The sequence below is a fragment of the Amblyraja radiata genome, chromosome 2 (genome assembly GCF_010909765.2).
Source record: "Amblyraja radiata isolate CabotCenter1 chromosome 2, sAmbRad1.1.pri, whole genome shotgun sequence".
Classification (NCBI taxonomy): domain Eukaryota; kingdom Metazoa; phylum Chordata; class Chondrichthyes; order Rajiformes; family Rajidae; genus Amblyraja; species Amblyraja radiata.
The window spans coordinates 92455895-92482827 of NC_045957.1; the positions used below are offsets into that span (position 1 = coordinate 92455895).

General features: G+C 43.7%; 1 protein-coding gene across 1 annotated transcript in view; it reads right to left on the reverse strand.

The window, feature by feature from the left end:
- Positions 1-26933, reverse strand: part of cntnap2 (contactin associated protein 2) — a 1677584-nt gene that overhangs the window by 821615 nt on the left and 829036 nt on the right. The gene's annotated exons all lie outside the window — the stretch shown is intronic.

The following is a 26933-nucleotide window of genomic DNA, read 5'->3' on the forward strand; positions in this document are numbered from 1 at the left end:
CAGAAGGAATTCCAAGCAGGAAGGAAATGTTATAACAGGGTGGCCCACCCACTGTGGTTAACTAAAAAGATTAAAGACATTATGAAACATTTTAAAAAGATATATTTGTGCAAAGAAGGTTGACACCAGGCAGAATATGAAACAGCAACAAACTTAAAGATGAATATGGAAGGAAAAAATAGTATAGAGTAGGAGCTAAAGATAACAAGAAATATTAAAAAAAACAAAAATGGCAAAAGTTTCTATGGATATTTAAAAATGAATAGGGTTAAGAAAGAGAGTAGTAGTTCTTTAGAAAGTGAATATGGGGAATTAATGATGGAAAACAAGGACCTGACAATTAAAATAAACAAGGTATTTTTAATCCACACAAGTAACTTCCAAGTAACAGTTCTAAATTGGGAGTTGGAAGGGAATTACTAAAAATATGGGCGTTACGTTCCCTGAACTTGATGGATTTCATGCTAGAGTCTTAAAAGAAATGGCCTGCAAAATAGTTGATGGTTATATGGATATGGGCCAACCATAGGCAAATGGGTTTAAGAAGGAACTGCAGATGCTGGAAAATCGAAGGTAGACAAAAGTGCTGGAGAATCTAATGCTAGAGAGTCGCAGATCTAAACATGCTTTGAACCTGGTTGGGCCGAAGGACTTCACATCCCAATGCTGTGGGACATTTAGAATATTAGACTTTAGAGATACAACGTAGAAACAGGTCTTTCAACCCACTGAGTCCGAGCCGACCAGCCATCATCCCACACACTAGTTCTATCCTACACACTAGGGACAATTTACTGAGGCCAATTAACCTACAAACCTGTACGTCTTTGGAAGGGAGGTGTGGAGGGATCTGCACATCCATAGTGAAAACGATCAACTAACAAAAGTATCCAAATCTTTTTGATCAGCATGAAAAGATAATTGTTTATATTAATGAATAATTTATTCTGACACAAATGCTGACAAACAAGAGCTGACCAGTTGCTTGGAGCTGGTCATTACCAAGGGTGGCAAAGCTGCTAGAGCTGCTGCCTCACAGGGATCAGAGACCTGGGTTCAACCCCGACCACTGCTGCTGCCTGTGGTTTATGCATTCTTCCTGTGACTGTGTGGTTTTCCTCCCGGTGCTCCGTTCTCCCCCTACATCCCAAAGACCTGCGGGTTTCCAGGTTAATTGGCCACTGTAAATTGCCTGAAGTGTGGAAGGAGTGCATGGGAAAGTGGAATAACATGGAACTATTGTGAATGGATGATTGATGGTCGGCGTTGACTCGGTGGGCCGAAGGGTTTTGTTTCGATGTAGCATTTCTAAATCAAAATTAAACAAAACATGTGTCGACATGGTTCTTGTCCTGCTTCTGACAAAGATGTGATGACAGTTAGCTTCAAGAAAATGTCAGAGCATAGATTTTGAACCACAGGCTAGTTGCGTGCTTTAACATCATTCGAATATGTTCAGAAGAACAAATCCCCAAGATGATACTGAATACCACCTCATCGGATAACCTTGCACCCTTGTGTCTCTCTGCAATTTCTATTTGAGACAACTCAAAATGAGCAGGCTTTAGAAAGATGACATTTAGGATCCGAAATTGGCTCTGAAATAGGCATCGAGAGCACTGCTGAATGGTTTTTATTGAATGTTAAAACAATGAACTGATTTTCAGTTTGAAGAAATTGTCTGCTACACTTTTCAGCCTCAGAGCTAACGGTTTGCAGTTCTGCACAATATTGATTGTGTTGACAGTGTACCCTCTTTAAATAGAACCAAGGGACCCAATGATAGATTGGATCTGGATAGTACACAGTACTGTGGAGACCGATCATTACACATACTTTACAGTTAGTTCCCTGCATGGAGAAAGGGTCTTACTTAGAAATCTATTCTGTAAAGTGATTAGATTAGATGAAAAAAGACAGACCTAAACCATGCAGCTTTGTTAGATTATACATTAAGTATGATATACTTCAAACCCCTTTGGATCATAAGGTACTTGGGAGAGATAAAAACATTTAAACATTTCAGGCTAATTAGGGGGTGTGACATCACCTGATAGAAACATAGAAACATAGAAAATAGGAGCCTGCACCGCCATTCAATATGATCATGGCTGATCATCCAACTCAGTATCCTGTACCTGCCTTCTCTCCATACCCCCTGATACTTTTAGCCACAAGGGCCACATCTAACTCCCTCTTAAATATAGCCAATTAACTGGCCTCAACTACCTTCTGTGGCAGAGAATTCCACAGATTCACCACTGTGTGAAAAATGTTTTTCTCATCTCGGTCTTAAAAGATTTCCCCCTTATCCTTAAACTGTGGCCCCTTGTTCTGGACTTCCCCAACATCGGGAACAATCTTCCTGCATCTAGCCTGTCAAACCCCTTAAGAATTTTGTAAGTTTCTATAAGATCCCCTCTCAATCTCCTAAATTCTAGAGAGTATAAACCAAGTCTATCCAGTCTTTCTTCATAAGACAGTCCTGACATCCCAGGAATCAGTCTGGTGAACCTTCTCTGCACTCCCTCTATGGCAATAATGTCTTTCCTTAGATTAGGAGACCAAAACTGTACACAATACTGCAGGTGTGGTCTCGCCAAGACCCTGTACAACTGCAGTAGAACCTCCCTGCTCCAATACTCAAATCCCTTTGCTATGAATGCTAACATACCATTCGCTTTCTTCACTGCCTGCTGCACCTTGTTCTGGACTTCGGTGGGCGGCGCGGCTTTCGTCAGCAGTGGCCTCTGCAGTCCGTCTGCGTTTTTATTATTTTATGTCTTATGTTTTTATGTAGTTTTTGTTATTTTTGTTGGGGTATGTGTGTGGGGGGTGGGGGTGGTGTGGGGGTAACTTTTAAATCTCTCCCTGCACGGGAGACCCGACCTTTTCTTTGTCGGGTCTCCGTTGTCGTTGGGGCTGCAACGAGGAGCGGCCTCCAACAGGAAGACCGGGGGCTGTGGTGCCGACTACTCACCTCACCGTCGCGGAGCTGGCCGAGTCCAGAGCGGGTGGAGCTGTGGTGGACGCTGCTGCGACCCGACCCCCGGAGATTCGGTGGCTGCAACTGCGGGTTTGGCGGGCGGCACCGGGAGCCCGCGGGTCCCTGGAGGGAGACCGCTTTTCAGGGCTTCCGCAACGGCGACTTCTCCCGCCCGAGTTGCGGGGTTGAAGAGCACCTGGAGCAGGGCCTTACAGCACCGCCCCGCGCGGCTTGGAATGGCTGCGGGACTGCGACCGCGCGCCGGGGGCTCTAACATCAAGACCCGGTGTGCGACCTTGCATCACCCGGCGTGGCTTTAATGGCCGCGGGACAATTCGCCATCGCCCGCCGGGGGCTTTGACTTTGACTTTGACTCTGACATCGGGGGGGGGAGTGCAGTGGAGAGATAAGTTTTTTTGGCCTTCCATCACAGCAATGTGATGGATGTTTATGTAAATTATGTTGTGTCTTGGGTCTATTTGTTTGTAATGTATGGCTGCAGAAACGACATTTCGTTTGGACCTCAAGGGGTCCAAATGACAATATATTGAATTGTATTGTATTGTATTGTATTGTATTGTATTGTATTGTACCTGCATGCCTACTTTCAATGACTGGTGTTCCATGACACCCAGGTCTCGTTGCATCTCCCCTTTTCCTAATCGGCCACCATACAGATAACAGTCTACTTTCCTGTTTTTGCCACCAGATAACCTCACATTCATCCACACTATACTGCATATGCCATGCATTTTCCCACTCACCCAGCCTATCCAAGTCACCTTGCAGCCTCCTAGCATCCTCCTCACAGCTAACACTGCCCCCCAGCTTCGTGTCATCCGCAAACTTGGAGATGTTGCATTCAATTCCCTCGTCCAAATCATTAATATATATCGTAATTAGCTGGGGTCCCAGAACTGAGCCTTGCAGTACCCCACTAGTCACTGCTTGCCATTCTGAAAATGACCCGTTTACTCCTACTCTTTGATTCCTGTCTGCCAGTCAGTTCTTAATCCACATCAATACTGAACCCCCAATACCGTGTGCTTTAAGTTTGTATATTAATCTCTTATGTGGGACCTTGTCGAAAGCCTTCTGAAAGTCCAGATATAACACATCCACTGGTTCTCCCTTATCCACTCTACTAGTTACATCCTCGAAAAATTCTATAAGATTCGTCAGACATGATTTACCTTTCATAAATCCATGCTGACTTTGTCCAATGATTTCACCACTTTCCAAATGTGCTGCTATCCCATCTTTAATAACTGACTCTAGCAGTTACCCCACTACCGATGTTAGACTAACTGGTCTGTAATTCCCTGTTTTCTCTCTCCCTCCCTTTTTTAAAAAGTGGGATTACATTAACTACCCACCAATCCTCAGGAACTACTCCAGAATCTAAAGAGTTTTGAAAAATTATCACTAATGCATCCACTATTTCTGGGGCTACTTCCTTAAGTACTCTGGGATGCAGCCTATCTGGCCCTGGGGATTTATCAGCCTTTAATCCATTCAATTTACGTAACACCACTTCCCGGCTAACCTGGATTTCACTCAGTTCCTCCATCTCATTTGACCCCCGGTCCCCTGCTATTTCCGGCAGATTATTTATGTCTTCCTTAGTGAAGACAGAACCAAAGTAGTTATTGAATTGGTCTGCCATGTCCTTGTTCCCCATGATCAATTCACCTGTATCTCACTGCAAGGGACCTACATTTGTTTTAACTAATCTTTTTCTCTTCACATATCTATAAAAACGTTTCCAGTCAGTTTTTATGTTCCCTGCCAGTTTTCTTTCATAATCTATTTTCCCTTTCCTAATTAAGCCCTTACGGTCGAACCTTCATCAGTGGTTACGAGGACTGTCAATTGACATCATGGGTTAAGGGGAGTGTCCTAGTACTTAAGCAGATCCAACCTGGAGATCAGGAGTCGACAGGTAGCTGAGCTCGAGACAACACCCTCGCTCAGCTGCAGCAGCAATGACAATATGTTAGAGGACCAAACGTGTATGTATTTCATACCTATTATGTCTGAATAAATCAACTGTTTTTTCACCACGTTTTGTGCCGCTACAGGGGCAGAGCTAGGTGGAGAGAGAAAATGAAATTGACATTGGAATAATAAACAATTGAAAGCAGCCCAGTTTACAAGTTCCCGGATTTAACTATAGCAATCTCTAGTCGAAAATGATGTCCCACCTGATCAGAATAACATCCATCTCTGTTTAAATGCTTTAAATGCTGTTTTGGTCAAAGTCCAGAGCTTTTGTAATATTGACTTTTATTGATATGTGAAAGGAATATTGTATTCTCTTTGACAAACCCAAACTGCCTGACTTTGGTCAACTTTACATTTTTTTCATAGGTTATTTTACAATGATAGTGACCAATAGAGCCAGGATTTTGCCATAAATGCTTCATGCCTTTTTTGATGATTTCACCAGGATAATGCATTGTTCATGCCTAAATCATCCTTTTTTTGCCATTTTGCTAAAAGGTCGTGCTATTTTCTCTAGTTGTACCATGATTACAACGACGTTTTCTATGTTAACACATTAATATTAATGTTATTATTAACGTGTTAACATAGTATGACTTACAAGAAAACATCCACCATTGGGGCGAAACCGGGGGCACCACTGTCGATCATTCATTCGTTCGTGCCACTGCCCGTTAGTTCAGTCCTCTCCAAGATCTATTAAGAAAGAACTGCAGATGCTGGAAAAATCGAAGGTAGACAAAAAATGCTGGAGAAACTCAGCGGGTGTGGCAGCATCAATGGAGAGAAGGAATAGGCAATGTTTCAGGTCGAGACCCTTCTTCAGATTGATGTGGGGGGGGGGGGGTTGTGAAAAAGAAAGGAAGAAGCGGAGACTGTAGGACTAGAAGGAGAGCTGGGGAGGAGGAGGGGGAGGATGGAGAAGACAAGGGCTATCTAAAACTACTTAAACAAAATACCCAAGCTTGTCTTCCCACTACATTTACTGCTGGCTCCAGTCGCAAATATGAGTTTTCGAGTGATCTGTGCAAGGCATTCATTGATGCTGACATTCCACTGTGGAGATTGGAAAACAAACCTCTCAGAGGTTTTTTGGAGAAATACACAGAGGAACAGAGACCAAGAGAGTCATCGTTATGGAAAAATATGTTGACAGCAACTTCAGCATTGGTGTGCAGAAAGTTAGAGATGAAGATGCATGCAACAAAATATGGATCTAAATAGATGAGACAATCAATGCTGTGGGGAGTTATGTGTTCAAAAAGGAACTGCAGATGCTGGAAGATCGAAGGTACACAAAATTGCTGGGGAAACACAGCGGGTGCAGCAGCATCTATGGAGCGAAGGAAATAGGCGACGTATCAGTCTGAAGAAGAGTTTCGGCCCGAAACATCGCCTATTTCCTTCGCTCCATAGATACTGCTGCACCCGCTGAGTTTCCCCAGCAATTTTGTGTACCTGTGGGGAGTTATGTTGCCAATGTGGCCATCGGTACACTGGAGGCAGGTGTACAATCCAAGGAGTATTTGTTGACATTGGAAGTATTGGAGAAGTCAAACAGCTCAACTATTGCTCAGTTGTTTATATCATCAATTGCTGTACTTTGGCCAGAAGGTATAAAACACAAGAATGTTCTTCTGTTTGTGAATTAGTTTTATTCCCCAAAATGTTGCATTTGACATGCTTAGCTCAAGGACTTCATAGAATTGCCAAGCACATACGTAGCTTGTTTCCAAATGTCGATCGCCTAGTTTTCAATGTCAGGAAAATCTTCCTCAAAGCACCGTCTCATATGCAGTTGTTCAAGGAAATGGCCCCCGAGATTCCGCTACCTCGTTAGCCCGTTTTGACTAAGTGGGGTACATGGCTCTCTGCTGTACCCTACTATGCTGCATATTTTTGAAAAGATAAAATAAATCATCAACTGTTTTGAAGAAGAAGAATCTGCTGCAGTCAGGATCATCAGTGAAATCATGCAGAAAAAGTCCCTCCACCGCGATCTTGTGTTTATTGATTTCAATTTTGCAAATTTCCCACAAGCTATCACTTCCCTGGAGAAACATGGCAAAACATTAGTGAATAACTTGCAGGTTTTCAACAAAGTAACTGACGATATTCGTAAAGTTCCTGGCGATGTAGGTAAAGACATACAAGGAAAATGTGAGAGAGTGATTTAAGCTAACAAAGATCTTGAAGAAATAGAAAACATAGCTAAAGTTGTCAAAGGTAGTTGTAATGCACAAGATATCAACATGAATATAGAGTCTGTAGCTTTTTTTGTGTATGCACCAGTGACCTCAGCTGAGGTAAAAATACGTTTTTTACAACTGAAGGATGTTCTGTCCGACAGACAGGATAGTTTAACACCAGATAATTTGAAAAAAATTCTAGTAATTATGTGCAACCGGGCAACTTTGGTCATTTAACGTAGTATACCTTTATATTATCATTTTTAACCATATTTTGGTGGTGGAAATAAATGCCTTTCTATGCCTTTTTTGTCAATAAATGCCTTTTTCGTGCCTTTTTAAAAATTTTATTATGCCTTTTTGCCTGCCTATTTCTGAGTTTTTTAGTGCCTAAACAGCCTGGCTCTAGTGATCAAGCTGATGAAAAGGCTGAAATCGGTTGTTAGTCTTATTCATTGCCCACCAAATTCCTGAAACTCCCCAGTGCATAACGTCATGGCCTGTGGCCTGTGTGCATGCCTTACATTAACCGATATTTGAATACAGGCCTAAAACCTCTTGAATAGTGTAAATAGCTCATTCTAAGCTTCCCCTCAGTCCAGTTTCAGTCAAAATCACTGAGTCAAATCCTTGCGCATCTAAACTTTATTTTGGAAGAACACATTAACAGTTCCCACTACTATACCTAACCACCGTGGGTTCGATCCTCGTATCTGCCTGGCCAAGCCCTCATACCTCATAGCCTCATTCAAGCAGAGACACTCCAGAAGGACACGCAGTCCCAAGCGCTCTCCCATAAGATCGACACAGGACCTCGTGGGAGCGGCTTTTTATAGGTCCCCGAACCTGAGGGGCCGAATCACATGAGGGTGGTCTCTATACAGTCCAATAACAGATATCGATTCTGCAGCTTGTCCCATTTCTGCAGAAGGCACATTTAAATTGACCAAATGGCCTAGCAGCCCAGAAGCCTTTACTCAATTTCAGTGTCTTGGCATCTCCAATTTGGCCAGAATTAACAATAGAATGTGGCACAGATAATTTAATCAAAAGTTATATTGCTAAATGATTTTTTTGTACTTAAATAGAAATCCTGATGTATGTTCAGGGTCATTCATTGTTAAGATGGACTGACAAAATTCCAAAATAGACACTGGTGCCAAATGGAATTCAACACAGGTTTTGAAATCACGTAATTGCAACTTCTTTGTTGATGTGTCACCCGCAACAGCTTCCACAAAACAAGTGAGGTGCACGTCAGTACAACTTAAAGAAGATGAGCTAAGCTAGGTCCACATGTACACGTTTTAAATGTATTCGTTTTTTTTGGATCTGCTATCATTAATAAGCCTAACATTTCCTTTCATCTCCATTTGTTCTTGAGAAGGAGGTGGTGAGCCACTTTTTTAACCATTGCAGTCTTTCAGGTGAAGAGCCTCCGGTAATGCTGTGGGGTATAGAGTCCTAAGATGAAGACTTGGTGACAATGAAGGAATAGTAATATATTTCCAAGTTAGGATGATATGTTACTTGGACAGGAATCTGCAGGTGATGATGTTCCATATCATTCTTAATACAAGAGCTAATAGGTTTGGGAACTACTGTCAATGTTGCCTTGGTAAGTAAGCATTTTGTCGACATCGCAGCCACTATGCGTTGGAGGTGGAGGAATAAATATTTTCGGGAGAGGAATGAAGCAGCAACCAAATTGGCTTTTATTGGTGGTAAAGTTCTTGAGCACTGTTGAGGTTGATTGTATTCCATGATGCTCCTGAATTGTGCCTTGCAGATGATGAAAGTTCCTGGTCACAAGAAACCCCAGGATGTTGATGGTGGAGTACATAGCAATAGCAATGCTGCTGAATGTCAAGGGTAGCTGCTTAATCCTGGAAATGGTCAGTACCTGGCAAAGACATGGTATGAATCTTATTTACCATGTATTAGCCCATGTCTGAATGTTGTCTGGCACTTGCTCTTACACAGGCACCTACAGCTTCACTGACTGAAGAGCTATGAATAGAATTGAACTATGAAAATATTCTCATCCTGAAGACCATAAAGTTACATCAGAACATAACTTGAGTTTACATTGCACTTAGGTGGATGGGTATAAAATGCCAAACATTGAGGAAGGCCAGAGTGGGAATTGGAACCCAAGGTCACACTTGTGGACTGAACAGAAGTGTTCTGTGCAGAGATTCCCCAAGTCAAAGCTTTGTTCCCCCAATGTAAAGTCCATATTATCAGCGGATACAGGACATTAAATGGAAAGAAACATAAATCGATGGCGTTGGGTAACCTATGTCCTCTTATTTTTGATACCCTTACAATGGGAAAAAGATTCTGACTATCCACCTGACTATATTTATAATTGTATATGCCACTATCATGTCACCTCTCAGCCTCCTTTGCTCCAGGAAAAAATCCTCCATCGCATTATGCTGATAGTGGCAAAGGAGCAAGGTGGCATTCATAGGTTTGGATGTGGTTGCAATGGAGGAAATGCAAAAGAGATTCACATGTATGTTGCCTGGATTAAATAACCTTAGTTGAGGGGAAAACTGGATAGGGTGGGCTGATTTTTTTGCTGGAACAAAGGAGACTGAGAGGTGAAATGATAGTGGCATATATAATTATAAATAAAGTCAGGTGGATAGTCAGAATCTTTTTCCCATTGTTAGGGTATCAAAAATAAGAGAGCATAGGTTTGAAGTGAGAGGTTTTTTTCCCCACACAAAGTGGCTGACATCAAGAATGTGCTGCCAGATGAGGTACGGAAATCAGTTACAATCACTATATTTAAGAACCGTTAGGATGAGCACTTTAATAGGCAAAGCACAAATGACAAGACCTAATGTCAACAAATTAATTAGTGTAGATGGACAAAAATGTTGGGATGGACATGATGGGATGAAAGGTCGGTTTTGTGCTTTAGTTTTTTAGTTTTAGAGATACTGCGCAGAAACATGCCCTTCGGCCCACCGAGTCTATGCCGACCAGCCATCCCCGTCCCACTATCCTAGAGACAATGTACAATTTACAGGGACTACACTAGGAACAATTTACAATTTTACCAAACCAATTCGCCGACAAACCACTACGTCCTTGGAGTGTGCGAGGGAGCCAGAGCACCCGGAGAAAACCCATGCAGGTCACAGGGAGAAAATACAAACTCAGTACAGACAGCACCCTTAAGGGGCTGTCCCACTTGGGCGACTTAATCCGCGAGTTCTGGCGAGTTTGCCCTCGACTCATACTCGCAGCATGGTCAACACGAGGTCGTAGGAGGTCTTTGTAACTCTCCTTCATGCTCGAGAGTAGTCCCTGTGTACTCGAGGCCTCAGCTAGGTCACGGTGTATTTTTCAACATGTTGAAAAATGCCCACGAGTAAAAAAAGGTCGCCATGGAAAAAATTGAAACTTTTTTTACTCGTAGGTTTAGTCATAGTAGGTCTTAGTAGGTCGGCATGATAGTTGTAGGTAATCAAGGGTAGTCGAAGGTAGTCATAGATAGTCTTTATCATAGTCGAAGGGAGGTCAAAGGAGGTCGTCTTCACTCTCCACTGTTCGGTGTCCAATATTCCCAAAGTTAGTCGTAGCTAGTCGAAGCTGGTCTTCAACATAGTCGAAGGAGGTCTTCTACATGGTCGAAGGAGGTTTTCAACATGACATTTTTTCAAACTCTTCTAAACTCGCCAAATAGGTCGCCCAAGTGGGACAGCCTCTATAGTCAGGATCGAACCCTCGCTGCTGTACTGTATGAACCTATGACACTATGAATGTATAAATAAATCCCTGTTGCATTTGGAAAAAAGTGCGTGGGTTCTTGAATTGTGAGATAACAAAAGAACAGATGCTCTGAAGAGGAGAGTAGATCGAGGTGGAGATGCAAAAGTTAACTAGACAATCCCAGGCAAAAACATCCCTCCAGGATGCTGAAAGGGATGGGAAGATGTGTCTGGTAGTAGCATCACTTTGCAGATATTGGAAATTAAGAAGATGGTCCACTAAATGCAGAGACTGATTGGGAAAAGAGGAAGCCCTGTTCCTTGTTCTCGGTGGAAGAAGAGATTGAGAGTGGTAAAAGAAGTGAGACAGTTGAGATCCTGTCAATTATGGTGAAGAAGAAACCATGATTGATGGAAAAGATGGAACGATAGAACGGGTGACAGGGGTTATGGGGAGAAGGCAGGAGAATGGGGTTGAGAGGGAAAGATAGATCAGCCATGATTAAATGGTAGAGTAGACATGATGGGCCGAATGGCCTAATTCTGCTACTATCACTTATGAACTTGATTACCAACATCAATTTTGAATTAATCTGGGAGAAGAAAATGGGAGAATGGAACAGAATCTTAGGGAAGCAGGTCGGGAGTTAATCTGGTCAAGATAAAGAGACAGTGGGTTTGCAATGTTTCAGGAAAACCACTGAAACATCAATATATTCCAGTTTTGATCAGTACAACAGTCTGCTATTGTAATAACATGTCATTTAAAATATTGAGAGAGTTATTGTACAAAAGATTGCACAAAATGTGACGTGAAGAGATTGTGATTTGATGAGTAAAATAATACTATGTGGACTCTCTTCTGTATTTTTTTCATACCGTGAGCTCTCGGACATCATCTTCTCCAGGGGGAGCAACAAGAATATCAGGCAGCTGGCCAGCTCCTACCTTCAGGCTGTCCTTATGTATTTGCGGATGGCTAAATTGTGCTTCGTAGAGCCCACAGAGCTCCCACTGACTTTCTTGATCTCCTCCGAATCAGATATTTCACCACATCAGATACCTTGACAACAAGAGCTGCATTTATATTCCACGTTACTGTGGATAAATATCACATGAGGATTAAAACTAAACCCGACTCAGAGAAGCATCGGAAGGTATAAGTGTGGGTAGCCAAAATTTTGATCAAGGAGTTAAATTTTGATGAACAATACAAAGAGAGCCTGTCGAGCTGCTGCCTCAACACTCCAGCAATTGGTACTCCAGTGCTGCCTGTCTAGAGTTTGGACATTCTCCCTGTGACTGCAGAGTTCAGCCTATCTAGAGTTTGGACTTTCTCCCTGTGACCCCCCGGTGCTCTGGCCACCTCCCACACACCAAAGACACGAGGCCTAATTGGCCATTGTAAATTGACCCGAGTGTGGAGGTGAGCTGGAGAAGCAGAAAGTGGTTTAATGGAAATACAGGGAGAATTATGCTGAATTTGTACAAATGAATCCTTAATGGCACCGAGCCTGTGGGCTGAAGGGCCTATTTCCATGGGTGCATGTCTCTGTGGGATAAACAAGTGTGGGACGCAATTAAAAGCGTTGGGCTTTGGCAACTGAAGGCACAATTGTTAGCAGTAGAGAGATTAAATTCAGACATGACCGAGAGTTCAGAAACGGAAAAGTGAAGTTATCATGTAGCGTTATTTGGCTGGGGGAAGTATAAGCGAGGCCTTAGAACATCAACGGTGAGGATTTAAAAAAATAACATGTTGTTTAACTAATGCTAGCTAGCAAATGTACAGATAATGCACGCAGATTGTGCATCAGTGTGTTTTGTTTAGTTTGGAGATACAACATAAAAACAGAGATGACCAGTACACTAGTTCTATCCTAGACACTAGCGATAATTTGTACAGAAGCCAATAAACCGACTAACCTGAATGTCTTTGCAATAGACAATAGTAGTAGGCCATTCGGCCCTTTGAGCCAGCACCGCCATTCACTGTGATCATGGCTGATCATCCAGAATCAGTAACCCGTTCCTGCCATCTCCCCATATCCCCTGACTCCGCTATCTATTAGAGATCTATCTAACTCTCTCTTGAAAGCATCTAGTGAATCGACCTCCACTGCCTTCTGAGGCAGAGAATTCAACAGATTCACAACTCTCTGGGTGAAAAAGTTTTTCCTCATCTCCATTCTAAATGGCCTACCCCTTATTCGTAAACTGTGGCCCCTGGTTCTGCACTCCCCCAACATTGGGAACATGTTTCCTGCCTCTAGCGTATCCAATCCTTTAATAATCTTATATGTTTCAATAAGATCCCATCACATCCTTCTAAATTCCAGAGCCCACTCATTCCATTCTTTCAACATATGAGAGTCCCGCCATCCTGGGAATTAACCTCATACGCTGCACTCCCTCAATAGCAAGAATGTCCTTCCTCAAATTTGGAGACCAAAACTGCACACAATACTCCAGGTGTGGTGTCACCAGGGCCCTGTACAAATGTAGAAGGACCTCTTTGTTCCTATACTATACTTCTCTTGTTATGAAGGCCAACATGCCATTAGCTTTCTTCACTGCCTGATATACCTGCATGCTTACTTTCAGTGACCGATGTACAAAGACACCCAGTTCTCGTCGTACTTCCCCTTTTCCTAACTTGACACCATTCAGATACTATTTTGCCTTCCTGTTCTTGCCACCAAAGTGGATAACCTCACATTTATCCACAATAAACTGCATCTGCCGTGCATCTGCCCACTCACACAACCTGTCCAAGTCACCCTGCATCCTCATAGCATCCTCCTCACAGTTCACACTGCCACCCAGCTTTGTATCATCTGCAAATTTGCTAATGTTGCTTTTAATCCCTTCATCCAAATCATTAATGTTTATTGCAAATAGCTGCGGTCCCAGCATCGAGCCCTGCGGGACCCCACTAGTCACTGCCTGCCATTCTGAAAGGGACCCGTTAATCCTTACTGAACTTTTGCCGGCGGGCTGCTCTTATTTCAACTCGCCACGGATGTCGGGCCGTGGAGGTGGAATTGCAGTCATTTATAAAAGCAATTTTAAATGCAAACAGTGCACTACATTATCAACGTTCTCCAGCTTTGAGGCTACTTTATTTGAGGTGGGTCGCTCCGACACGGTGCTTTGTGCTGTCATCTACCGACCCCCCAAATACCACAAGGACTTTGTGTCTGACTTTTCTGAGTTTCTGGCTGGGATTATGCCCAACTATGACCGTGTCCTTATGGTTGGGGATTTTAACATACACGTGTGCTGTCCTGATAAGCCGTTGGCGAAGGACTTTTTAAGTCTTATTGATTCTTTTAATTTTGTGCAGTGTGTGTCTGGTCCCACACACGAACATGGACATACATTGGACCTTGTTCTCTCCTATGGCTTGCCTGTATTAAACTTGGAGGTCTGTGATAGTGTGTTTTCTGATCACATGCCTGTACTGTTTGATGTTGGTTTTTCCAGTGCTGCAGTTAGACCTGTAGCGTCTGCTCGGCGCTGTCGGTCCTTTAACCCTTCTGTTGCTGGCCAATTCTCTGCTGCTTTTGATCAGCTCTGTGCCCCCTCTGCGTCCACTCCCCTTGGTACGGAGGAGATTAGTTCTTGGTTCCACTCCTCCTGCACAACTATACTGGACTCTGTGGCTCCTTTAAAAACTTTGCAGCCCAGAGCTAAACCCGAGCCCTGGTTCAGTGACGCAACTCGTACAGCTCGACGGGAGTGTCGCAGAGCTGAACGAAAGTGGAAGAAGGACAGGCTGCAGGTTTCATCGCAAATCCTAAAGGACAGCTGGCGAAATTACCAAAATACTGTTAAAGAGGCCAAAAGATATTACCTGTCTAATATAATAGTGTCTAAGCGTCACGACCCACGTGTGTTTTTCAAAACTATTGATTCTGTTTTAAATGCCCCACAGCCTGTTTGCTTGGAAGCATCGTCCGAATTGTGCAATGACTTCCTGCACTTCTTTATCAATAAGGTTGTTTCTATAAGGGCTCTCATCTCAGCTCCTGCCTCTGACCCCTCTGTTCCGGCCCCATGCCTGGTGGCATTCGATAAGTTTGTGCCTCTGACATTGTCGGGTCTAGAGGATGTGGTTAGGCATATTAAGCCGTCGGGTTCCCCTTGTGATGCTGTCCCTCCTCTTCTTTTTAAAGAGGTTTTCCCGAGTATAGGGCAGTCGGTTCTCGCCATCATAAACAGTAGCTTGTGTTCTGGGGTTGTCCCCATAAATTGAAACATGCTGTAGTGCAACCACTACTTAAGAAACCAGGCCTGGATCAAACTGATCTGGCCAATTTTAGGCCGATCTCCAAGTTGCCTTTTATCTCTAAGATCATGGAGAAAGTAGTTTATGCTCAGCTGAAACTCTTCCTGGATGAGCACAATATTCGGGAGGTTTTCCCGTCTGGATTCAAGGCTATGCATAGCACAGAGTCGGCTCTGCTAAGGGTCTTCAACGACATCCTCCTGGCAAACGACTCTGGTAATTATGTGGTTCTTGTCTTGCTGGACCTATCTGCCGCCTTCGATACAGTGGACCATGGAATTTTAATTTCCCGATTACAGCACCAAGTGGGCATTTGTGGCAGTGCCCTGGGATGGTTCAGGTCCTATCTGGCAGACAGAACCATGCGTGTAAGCCTTGATGGCTTTGAATCCTCCTCCACTCCCTTGGTATATGGGGTTCCACAGGGCTCAATTTTAGGGCCCCTGCTCTTCTCTTTATACCTACTTCCTCTGGGCTCAATTTTAAGAAGGCATGGCATCTCCTTTCACTTTTATGCAGATGATAGCCAGTTATATGTGCCACTCAGGAAAGAAGACGACTATTCTCTAAAATCACTTCTGTCTTGTCTTGAGGACATTAAGTCCTGGATGGCCTTAAACTTTCTGGGACTTAATGAAGAGAAGACAGAGGTGATTTTGTTTGGCCCCAATGGCTGCCGTGAACCTCCCTTTGTTGACTTGGGTCCACTGGCATTGTCTGTAAAGCCAACCGTTTTGAACCTGGGTTTTAGGATGGACGGTGATTTTAAACTAGATAAACAAATAGGCGCGGTGGTTAAGTCCAGCTTCTTTCACCTAAGGAAGCTGGCAAAGGCGAGCGGCAGCATTTTGAAACAGTAATCCATGCCTTTATTACATCTAGGCTGGATTACTGTAACGCACTCTACTCTGGAGTCGCACGAGCTTCATTGGCTCGTCTCCAGCTTGTTCAAAATGCTGCCGCTCGCCTTTTGACCGGAACTCGAAAGAGGGAGCACATTACGCCAATTTTGGCCTCCCTTCACTGGCTCCCAGTGCACTTTCGAGTTCATTTCAAAAATTTTTTATTTGTTTTTAAATCGTTGAATGGGCTCGCCCCGCCTTACCTCTCTGAGCTGCTCCACCTATATCCTCCTGCCCGGTGCCTCAGGTCAGCTGATCAGCTGCTCCTTGAGGTACCAAGGTCTAAGTCGAAGCTCAGAGGGGATAGAGCCTTTTCTGTTGCTGCTCTGGCACTTTGGAACACCTTGCCGCTGCACATCAGACAGGCCCCCTCACTGTCCATCTTCAAAACTTCCCTAAAAACACATTTTTATTCTTTGGCTTTCGACACTGGCTGAGGCATTGCTCCTGTTCTTAGTGCTTTTAATGTCTTTTAATTTTTAGTGTGTTTTTTATAGTCCTTCGTTTTACGTTTTTTTAATGGTTTTTAATTGTTTGTAATAGCTTTTTGTCCATGAGTTCTCATGTACAGCACTTTGTGGCAACTGTAGTTGTTTAAAGTGCTTTATAAATAAAGTTGTTATTATTATTATTATTACTATTTGTTTCCTGTCTGCCAACCAATTTTCTATCCATATCAGTACCCTACCATGTGTTCTAATTTTGCCCACTAATCTCCTATGTGAGACCTTATTCAATGGTTTCAGAAAGTCCAGGTACACTACATCCACTGGCTCTCCCTTGTTCATTTTCCTAGTTACATCCTCAAAAAATTCCAGAAGATTAGTCAAGCATGATTTCCCCTTCATAAATCCATGCTGTTCCTGTTACTACCATCCAAATGTGTCGCTTTTTTTTTTAAGCCCCCTTCGGTCATAGCTGACCATAGGTGTCTCCAGGGTGCTATAACTTATAGATTAGATTAGATCAGATTCCTTTATTTGTCATTCAGACCTTTCGGTCTGAACGAAATTTCGTTGCCTGCAGTCATACATGTAGTAATAAATATGGAGGACGCCTGTGCGTGACTTTGTTTAACGTAGGGAGACTGGTGCACAGACAGCCTTGACAGATCTGGGTCAGGATCCAGTGGCATGGAGTCCAAGACGAGCGGAGACCCTTGTGGCCCTACCAGGAGCATAGCTCCAGACCACATCGCTCTCAGGATCTCCGATCTACACAAGCTTCTCCACCATGACAAGGTGACAATCCACCTTGCCGCTATTTCATCTTTTATAATTGACTCCAGCATCTTCCCCACCACCGATGTCAGGCTAACTGGTCTATAATTCCCTGTTTTCTCCCTCCCTCGTTTCTTAAAAAGTGGGATAAAATTCGCTACCCTCCATTTCACAGGAACTGATCCTGAATCTTTCGAACATTGGAAAATGATTACCAATGCGTCCACGATTTCTAGAGGCGCCTCCTTAAGTACCTGGGATGTAGACCATCAGGCCCTGGGGATTTATCAACCTTCAGTCCTATCAGTCTACCCAACACCATTTCTTGCCTAATGTGAATTTCCTTCAGTTCCTCCATCACCCTAGGTTCTCTGGCCACTAATACATCTGGGAGATTATTTGTGTCTTCCTTAGTGAAGACAGATCCAAGGTACCTGTTCAACCTGTCTGGCATTTCCTTGTTCCCTGTAATAAATTCACCCGTTTCTGTCTTCAAAGGACCCACATTTGTCTTAACTAATTTTTTCCTCTTCACATACCTAAAGAAGCTTTTACTATCCACCTTTATATTCTTGGCTAGCTTACCTTTGTACCTCATCTTTTCTCCTCGTATTGCCTTTTTTGTGGGAGGAATGTGGCAGGAAACTGGAGCATCTGCGTACATCCGGGGGCGCTGCATGATGGCTGCCTCTACCTACAGTCTGTTTGTTTTTCTATCTTTTTTTTATTTTCAGTTTGTTTAAAGTATGTTTTGGAGGTTTTATTTCAGTATTTTATGTGGGGGAAGGGGGAGGGTTAGGGGGAAACCGTTTTTCAGTCGGTTCCTGGCGAGGATGAGACTATTCTCCGAGTCGCGCCATCGCCCCCCTCCTCGTGGTCTACCAACTGAAGACCAGAGCTTCAGCAGCGGCAGCGCAGCGTTGGATACATTGCGGAGCGGGCGATGCCTTACGCCATTTGAAGCTCCGGAGTGTTGGACCTGCTGCATCAACATCGCAAAGCTGTGGCTTGCAGAGCTCCCAGTGCGGGTGGCACTGACCAACATCAAGGAGTCCTAGGACACTTTGCCGAGGGCTGCCAGCGTTGAATCTTCACCCAACTCGGCCTGTGGAATTCAGGAGCCGTAGACTCAGGTAGGAAGTGGCCGATTCGGAGGTCCATGAGGATGTTCTTCCGTTCCGACATCGGAGTTCCATCATCCCGGCGAGAGGGCCTGAAGATTGGGCCGCCCGTAGCGGCGACTGTGGGGGACTCGGGAGGCCCCGACCACGGATAAACATCAAATAACATCAAAGAACATCAACGAGGAGGATGACTGAACTTTGGTGCCTTCCCTCACAGTGGGAAACTTTGATACGATTTGATCAGCCATGATCATGAAAATATGATCAGCCATGATCATATTGAATGGCGGTGCAGGCTCGAAGGGTCGAATGGCCTACTCCTGCACATATTTTCTATGTTTCTATACCGTTGTGGGGATGTTTAGGTTATAGACTGTCGTGTTCTGTGCTTTTATTTGGTGCTGGCTTGAAGGGCTGTATGACTTACTCCTGCACCTATTGTCTATTGATTTAAATCATTGTAAACAATCATCTCATTATCTTTATGAAAATAGGAAGACCTGTGCTGAGAGAATTGTCTAAATATAGGTACACTCCGACTTATGTAAGGGTTATGCCCTGCTGACCCTTGCATAGGTACATTAGTCGCAAACATATGTGCTACTGCACACGCATGCATTTACTGTTTGTCTTGAAGACCACGCGGGAGGCTCCGACTCAGAGACCAGGTGGGGGTCAGTGGGCTTTGAGAATTGTTTACACAAGTGTGCGTAACACAAGTCGCCTATTACGTAATCCAGAGAGAGCTTGGACAAAGAACATGTTTATGATTTTGCTGCTTGCATTGCAAGTGAATCCCAAAACATACTTCAGCTAAGTACTTATCAATATAAAATTAAAGCAATTTTGGAGTTTTACAGTAGGGAAAGGTGGATAATTTGATAATCCTTCAGCCTTCAGATGATTGATAATGGACAGGATCTATGCCTTTCCATTTGATAAATCTCTCAGATTCCAGGACAGCAAAGGATTTGAGAGGAACACTGTAAATTCTTATTTAATATTTCAGCAGATTATTACAGCATCATGACACATTTAATACCCAATATGTTTACCATAGTTGTCAAACATTCCAGTGTCAATTTCAGGGAGGAATTCACAAGCAGAGAATTAAATTAAAATGCAGTCATAAAACAAAGTAATACAAAGTCAAACACAGTGCACTGTTATCATGATGGCAGTTAGTTAAACAAAGTCGAGATCATAGAGATGCAAGGAACTGCAGATGCTGGTTTATAAGAAAGACACAAAATGCTGGAGTAATTCAGCAGGTCAGGCAGCATCTCCGAAGAACATTGATAGGGGACTTTTTAGGTTGGGTGCGGGGTGGTTAACTGGAAGAGAGAAGGTGCAGGACAAAGTCTGGCAGGTAATAGATGAGGAGAACAAGTGAGGGTAGTGTTTGATAGGCTGATGGTGGACAAAGGGCAGAGATGAAGAGTCAGAAGTAGTGAGACAAAAAGGTTGAAAAGTTGAGAATTGTGAAGCTAGAGGAAGGAATGTAAGTGGACTGGGAGGGGGAGGGGGATGGGGAGGGGACAAGTAGGTGTGAGTCCAGGTGGGGCGACAGGGTAGAGAGGGGGGAGGGTGGCATGGAGGGTTAGGGTTTGGGGAGAGAGGGGGAGGTTTTGTAGTCACCTAAAAATGAAGAACAATGTTCACTGTGATTTTGAATGTAAAAATCATATTGGGTTTTTTTCCCTCTTTTCAGTGAAACACAATGATAACCTCACCAAACGGAAGGAAAATCAAAACATTGGAAATTAATGCCTCTCGAGATTTGTCAACTCTTTGCCTGAGTGTTCGTAATTCTCTCAGGATTAAACCACTGGGCTTCACGCTTCATCTAGTTCCCCATTCGAGTGGTTATTCAACATTAAATTGAAACAATCAGCATTGCTAAACTATTCAAACACTGTGAGCCTGTTTTTATCCTCATCAGACAATCACACACAAATCATTTTAAGGTGTATTCATTTGATAACTTTGATTGACAATTTTTCTTATTTTTTTAAATCAAGAAACACTGTGACCAATTACAGTTGCTGTATTGCTGCCTCAGCTGAGAATATAGATTTAAAAAACTTTTGTCTTTTGAAACTCCCAACACAATAAGCTCTTAGTTAAGGAAAACATTTCACAGCTCGGGAATGTGCAAATCAATCATAGGTCTGTGTGAAAATATTTTATCTGTGCTGTATGCCAGAAGTTATCCACAAAAGACAATTAGATGAAGCATCAGAGTATGAACGTGGCTAACAGCATGATTTTTCACAGTCCCTGTGTCAGTAGCATGGTCATTAGACGTGAAGTCAGTGTAACTTGCAGGATTAGAATAATAGAGAACTTCTGGTGTCATGAGTTTGTCCCAAACCATATGATCAGACGGATAATTGGCAATATGGAACCCAGAATGTCCCACTCGTTCCATGGAAGCCCCATTGAAGCAATTGTGGCAAAGAGGCCCAACATTATTTTACATACAGGCCAGTCATTCAAGGGTGGGGCAGTGGAGCAGTGGGTAGATCTTCTGCCTCACAGCTCTAGACACCCGGGTTCGATTCTGACCTCGGGTGCTGTCTGTGTCGAGTTTGCATGTTCTCCCTGTGATCACAAGGGTTTCCTCTGGGTGCTCTGGTTTCCTCGCATGTCGCACAGATGTGCAGGCATGTAGATTGATTGGCCTCTGTAAAATTGCCCCTCACGTGTAGGAAGTGAATGAGAAAGTGGGATAACACAGAACTGGCTTGAACAAGTGATCGACGGTTGGCATGGACTTGATGGGTGAAAACTCCTTGCTATATCTTTCAGTCAATCTATCCGCCCTGACTGCTTTGACTGTAAGGCAGCAACTCTATCTCTAAGCCACCGTGTCGCCCGTTGATCATGGCATTGCGTTTGACACAGACATTGTGGGCTGAAAAGCCTGTTATTGTGCTGTACTGTTCTATGTTCTATGTAAAATGAGGCAGTCATATTCCATCACATCCTTACCAGTAGCAAGAATCAGGGCATTAGTGATCAACATCACAAGTCAGCCTTGAACCCCGGTCATTTGGACCACCTCTACGGTGTGGAGAACTTTAGATCTTCCTGCAACAAGCGTTCTTGGCGACTATTAAGAATATCAAAAGGCAGCTACCCCTGATTTACAAGGAGTTGATTTATGATTTGAATATCCCGATGGCCCCTTTCTGTAATGCTACATAATTCTAAAGACTACAAGGAAGTTTCTGAAAATACAGGACTGAAAATTTGCTGCTTCGGCAAAAAATATGGCAGTGCACTGCAGGTTATATGATGTATCCTGTGGCTTACTGAGGCACTAAGCTTCAGTGATGGGGTGACTTTGAAAAAGTGACAGCGTTTGCATATATACCCAAAGTCTTCTATTGGCAAATGTCTTTAATCATTAACTCATCATTTGACTCCACTTAATCCCGTGTCACTTTGAGATACACAGATATTGAGCAAATAGAGTAGTTCACAATTTGTTCTCCAATTGACTTACTCCTTAGGGAATTGGGCTGGTCAAGTGACTGTAGTGTCATTAGTCAGGGATGTCTGCAGGTTAAAGTTTTAACTTGAGGCAAGGCCAACTTTGATGGTATTTGGCAGGATAGTGCAATACTTGATTGGAATACATTGCGTGTAGGCAAAAGGATGGCTGGAAAGTGGGATACTTTTACAAGTGATATTGACAATTCAAGTTATGCATGTTCCTAGCTAGGTCAGGTTGGAGGGAGTTCCCACCACTACGGGTACCATGTAATCCCGTGCTACCTGCTACATGGTCGGATAGTCGGTGACTAAGCCGTCTCCCCCACCTGGAGGAGACTGTGGATCCCCAGAAGGACCACAAACAAGGCCTGTCAAAGGGTGGATGAGCTGCCAGCGAGTCAACGGCCATTCACACTTTAGTAGAAGTTGCGATCACTGTCGTACATAGCATTGTAAGGCACCGTGCCCATTGATGTTTTCAACGATGAAGATGATGATGATGATGATGATGATGATGATGATGATGATGATGATGATTGCTATTTGCTATGTTGCTATGTCGTACACCTTTTCTCTTATTTTTATTCCATCCCCAACTTCCCTTGTCAGCCACGGTTGCCTCTTGCTCCCCTTGCAATCTTTCTTCCTCTTTGGAATGAAATGATCCTGCATCTTCTGGATTATGCCCAGAAATTCCTGCCATTGCTGTTCCACCATCATTCCTGCTGGTTCCTTTTCCAGTCGACCTTGGCCAGCTCCTCTCTCATGCCTTCATAGAAACATAGAAAATAGGTGCAGGAATAGGCCATTCGGCCCTTCGAGCCTGCACCGCCATTCAATATGATCATGGCTGATCATCCAACTCAGTATCCTGTACCTGCCTTCCCTCCATACCCCCTGATCCCTTTAGCCACAAGGGCCACATCTAACTCCTTCTTAAATACAGCCAATGAACTGGCCTCAACTACCTTCTGTGGCAGAGAGTTCCAGAGATTCACCACTCTCTGTGTGAAAAATGTTTTTCTCATCTCGGTCCTAAAGGGTTTCCCCTTTATCCTTAAACTGTGACCCCCTGTCCTGGACTTCCCCAACATCGGGAACAATCTTCCTGCATCTAGCCTGTCCAACCCTTTAAGAATCTTGTAAGTTTCAATAAGATCCCCCCTCAATCTTCTAAATTCTAGCGAGTGCAAGCCGAGTCTATCCAGTCTTTCTTCATATGAAAGTCCTGACATCCCAGGAATCAGTCTGGTGAACCTTCTCTGTACTCTCTCTATGGCAAGAATGTATTTCATCAGATTTGGTGACCAAAACTGTACACAATACCCCAGGTGTGGTCTCACCAATACCCTGTACAACTGCAGTAGAACCTCCCTGCTCCTATACTCAAATCCTTTTGCTATGAATGCTAACATACCATTCGCTTTCTTCACTGCCTGCTGCACCTGCATGCCTACTTTCAATGACTGGTGTACCATGACACCCAGGTCTCATTGCATCTCCCCTTTTCCTAATCAGCCACCATTTAGATAATAGTCTACTTTCCTGTTTTTGCCACCAAAGTCGATAACCTCACATTTATCCACATTATACTGCATCTGCCATGCATTTGTCCACTCACCCAGCCTATCCAAGTCACCTTGCAGCCTCCTAGCATCCTCCTCACAGCTAACACTGCCCCCCAGTTTCGTGTCATCTGCAAACTTGGAGATGTTGCATTCAATTCCCTCGTCCAAATCATTAATATATATTGTAAATAGCTGGGGTCCCCTTTGTTCAACTGCAACACTGACACTGCTGATTTAAACTTCTCCCTCTCAAATTGCATATTAAAACTTATCATATTATGGTCACTACCTCCTAGTGGTTGCTTTATCTTGAGTTACTTATTACATCTGGTTCATTAAACAACATTAAGTTCAGAATTGCCTCTCTGGTAGGCTCCAGTACAAGCTGTTCTAAGAATCCATCTTGGAGACACTCTACAAACTCCCTTTCTTGGGGTCCAGAACCAATCTGAATTTCACAGTCAATCTGCATATTGAAATCTCCCATAGCCACAGTGGCATTACCTTTATTACATGCCAATTTTAACTACTGTTTGGGGGCCTGAAGATAACTCCCATTAGTGTCTTCTTACATTTACAATTCCACAATTCTATCCACAGCGACTCTACATTGTCAGTCCCTATGTCACCCCTCGCAAGAGACTGAATTTCATCCCTCACCAACAGAGCTACCCCACCTCCTCTGCCCACCAGACTGTTCTTTCTAAGGGACGTATAACCCTGAATATTCAGTTCCTAGTCCTGATCCTCCTGCAGCCATGTCTCTGTAACCCCCAATCTCTAACTGAGCCTCAAGCTCATCCACTTCACTTCTTATACTTTGTGCGTTCATATATAATACTTTTAATCCGTTACTCACCTTTCACATCGATTCCTATTTCACTTGGCCATACTCTCCTATCCCTTCATGAGCTTTCTGCCCCGTTAAAATCTGGTGCCCTTCTTAACTTTTCCTATACTCTCATTCCCTTTAACTCCATCCTTCTATTTCCAATGTGTTTCCTCCTCCCCACTATTTAGTTTAAAGCTTTGTTTTGCATGCTACCCAATCAAATCAATAATATTATACATGGATACAACGAAGCCAAACTCAAGCACAGCAGGGAGAGCAAATATGAAGATATAGTGCAGAATATAGTTCTCAGCATTGTAACGCCACAGTTCCAGACACAATGTCCAAAATCCGCAATGGGGTAGAAGTGAATCGGACACTACCCTGAACTATGAAAGGACGGTTCAGAGGATAGATAACAGAGGGGAAAAGCTGTTCCTGAGTCTGAGTGCTTTCATGCTTTGCAGATAGTTGTAATCGTAAGGCAGAAGTAAAGAGCTTATTAAGAAAGTACAATTGAGCAAACATATAATTTCAGTCCTTGCGGTCAGACCTAGTGCACAAAAGCTGCTTACAACAGAATGCTATCATCATTGTGTAATTAATGTTTTCACTGACTACCCTCTAAATTCCTCTTAAAATTGGTGATTCTATGTCTCACTGGACAGGCTATTCTAAAAATTCAGCCATCCACATGTAATTGTTGCAGCTAATCCATCTATTCACCTTCGCTTTTCCAGGATCCATCCAACACCCTCTTGTTGTTATTGCAGCTGTGGTAAACAAGGTTGCACAGTTACTATTCCCAGGAACTTGATTCTTTCAGTAATAACCCCTCTCAGCCTCCTTTGTGTTAAATCATCCAATGTAGTCTCTCAATGCAGCTCTTTTCTCTTCCAGCTATCAGATGCGTAATCTTTCACAATCCCAGCACAATACGGTATTCCTTGTAATATTCCACTACTATGGAGTCAGAATTGCACACATCAGCCCCGGAAACAACAGGCCCATCTTTGTAATGCTAAATATGTGATTTCTTCTCTGTTACATTTTCTGGCATTGCCCATATAAAAGGAATATACACATGATCAGAATGCACAAACAAATGCCTGAGGAAGAGGGTTAGATTCATTGAAGCAATCACTCACAAATTTACAGGCCTTGGATCAAAAAGTTCTAGATGCTATGAAAATATCTGAGCATGCATGCCACCGTTGACAGAAAAATACAAGGCATCATAGGATCTGGAAGCATCAAATGTTCTGCTATTAAGAGTGGAATTTCACTTTCAACTATGTGTTCATCCTCACAACATTTTCTCCTCAGCCAAAGGATAGCTGTGCACAGTTTAAAAATAACCCCGAACATTGAGACAAACTGGCCATTATTCATTTACAACATTCAGCAAATTATTCGGTCATTCCATGACAACTTCTGTTACTGTCCTTCACACTTAAAAGTCCATCCATGGACTACGCAACAACCTCTGGCATCAAACACATGCTACAAACAAAACTAAACAAATATTGCCTAGAAATTAATCACAACCTCAAAAAATGCATCAGGTGATTGGTTTATGGAAAGCGGTGAGGCTTTGTTTGATGCATGCTGCAGGACAATTCAAAAGCACACTTTGTCAAGGCACTGGGTATCGATGAGCAGCCTTGCACCCTGAAGGCTTTCCTCTGACTGTGAGCAAAGGTGCAGGGAGAAGCTGACCAGGGGTGGAGGCCCAGACCATCACACGAACCAGCCTCCCTTCCATCGACTCCATCAACACCTCACTCTGCCTCAGTAAGGCTGCTAGCTTAATCAAGGACTAATCACACCCTGGTCATTCCCTTCTTCTCCTCTCTACCATCAGCTAGAAGCTCGAAAACACATACCTCCAGATTCAGCGATTGTTTCTGCCCAGCTGTTATCAGGCAACTGTGCAGTCCTCGCAACAGCCAGAGTGCGACCCTGACCTCCCATCTAACTCACTGGAGACCTTTTAACTTTCTTTAGTCGGTCTTTATTGGACTTTAATATTGTACAGATCCACCACCGATTTTCCGGCATCTGGTGGTCCAGCACCTCCTTTAATCCGGAAATGATCATGAGAATGCATGATTATAAGAATGCATGAACCCCTCCAGAAGTCCCCCTGGGCAGGGTGAGGCGGCCGATCTCGATTTCATCAAGATATCCGCGGCCAATCGTTGGGTCGTATCTGCGCCCTGCGCCCGGGGTTCTGGAACTCCAGCCCAGTTGGAGCCAGCAGATCCATTCCCATAGCCGGCTTCTGAGGCTGACTTTTCGGGCCAGTATATCAGCCCCTCGGCGGCCTAGGCGGACCAATCTGGTACCATTCGACTCCTCTCCGGGGGCCGATACCTTGGTTGGTCCAGCATAACAGATAACCAGAAAGGCTCTGGAACTTAAGGGCCTGTCCCACTTGGGCGTCATTTGCGCGTCATTTACGACACATCATTTACACGTCACAATGCACGACGCGCGCATGGCGTGCATTACGCGTGCATGGCGCGTGGTGGCGTAGGCAGTGACACGCGGTCGCGTGTGGCACCCCAGGATTTTGGGATTCACAA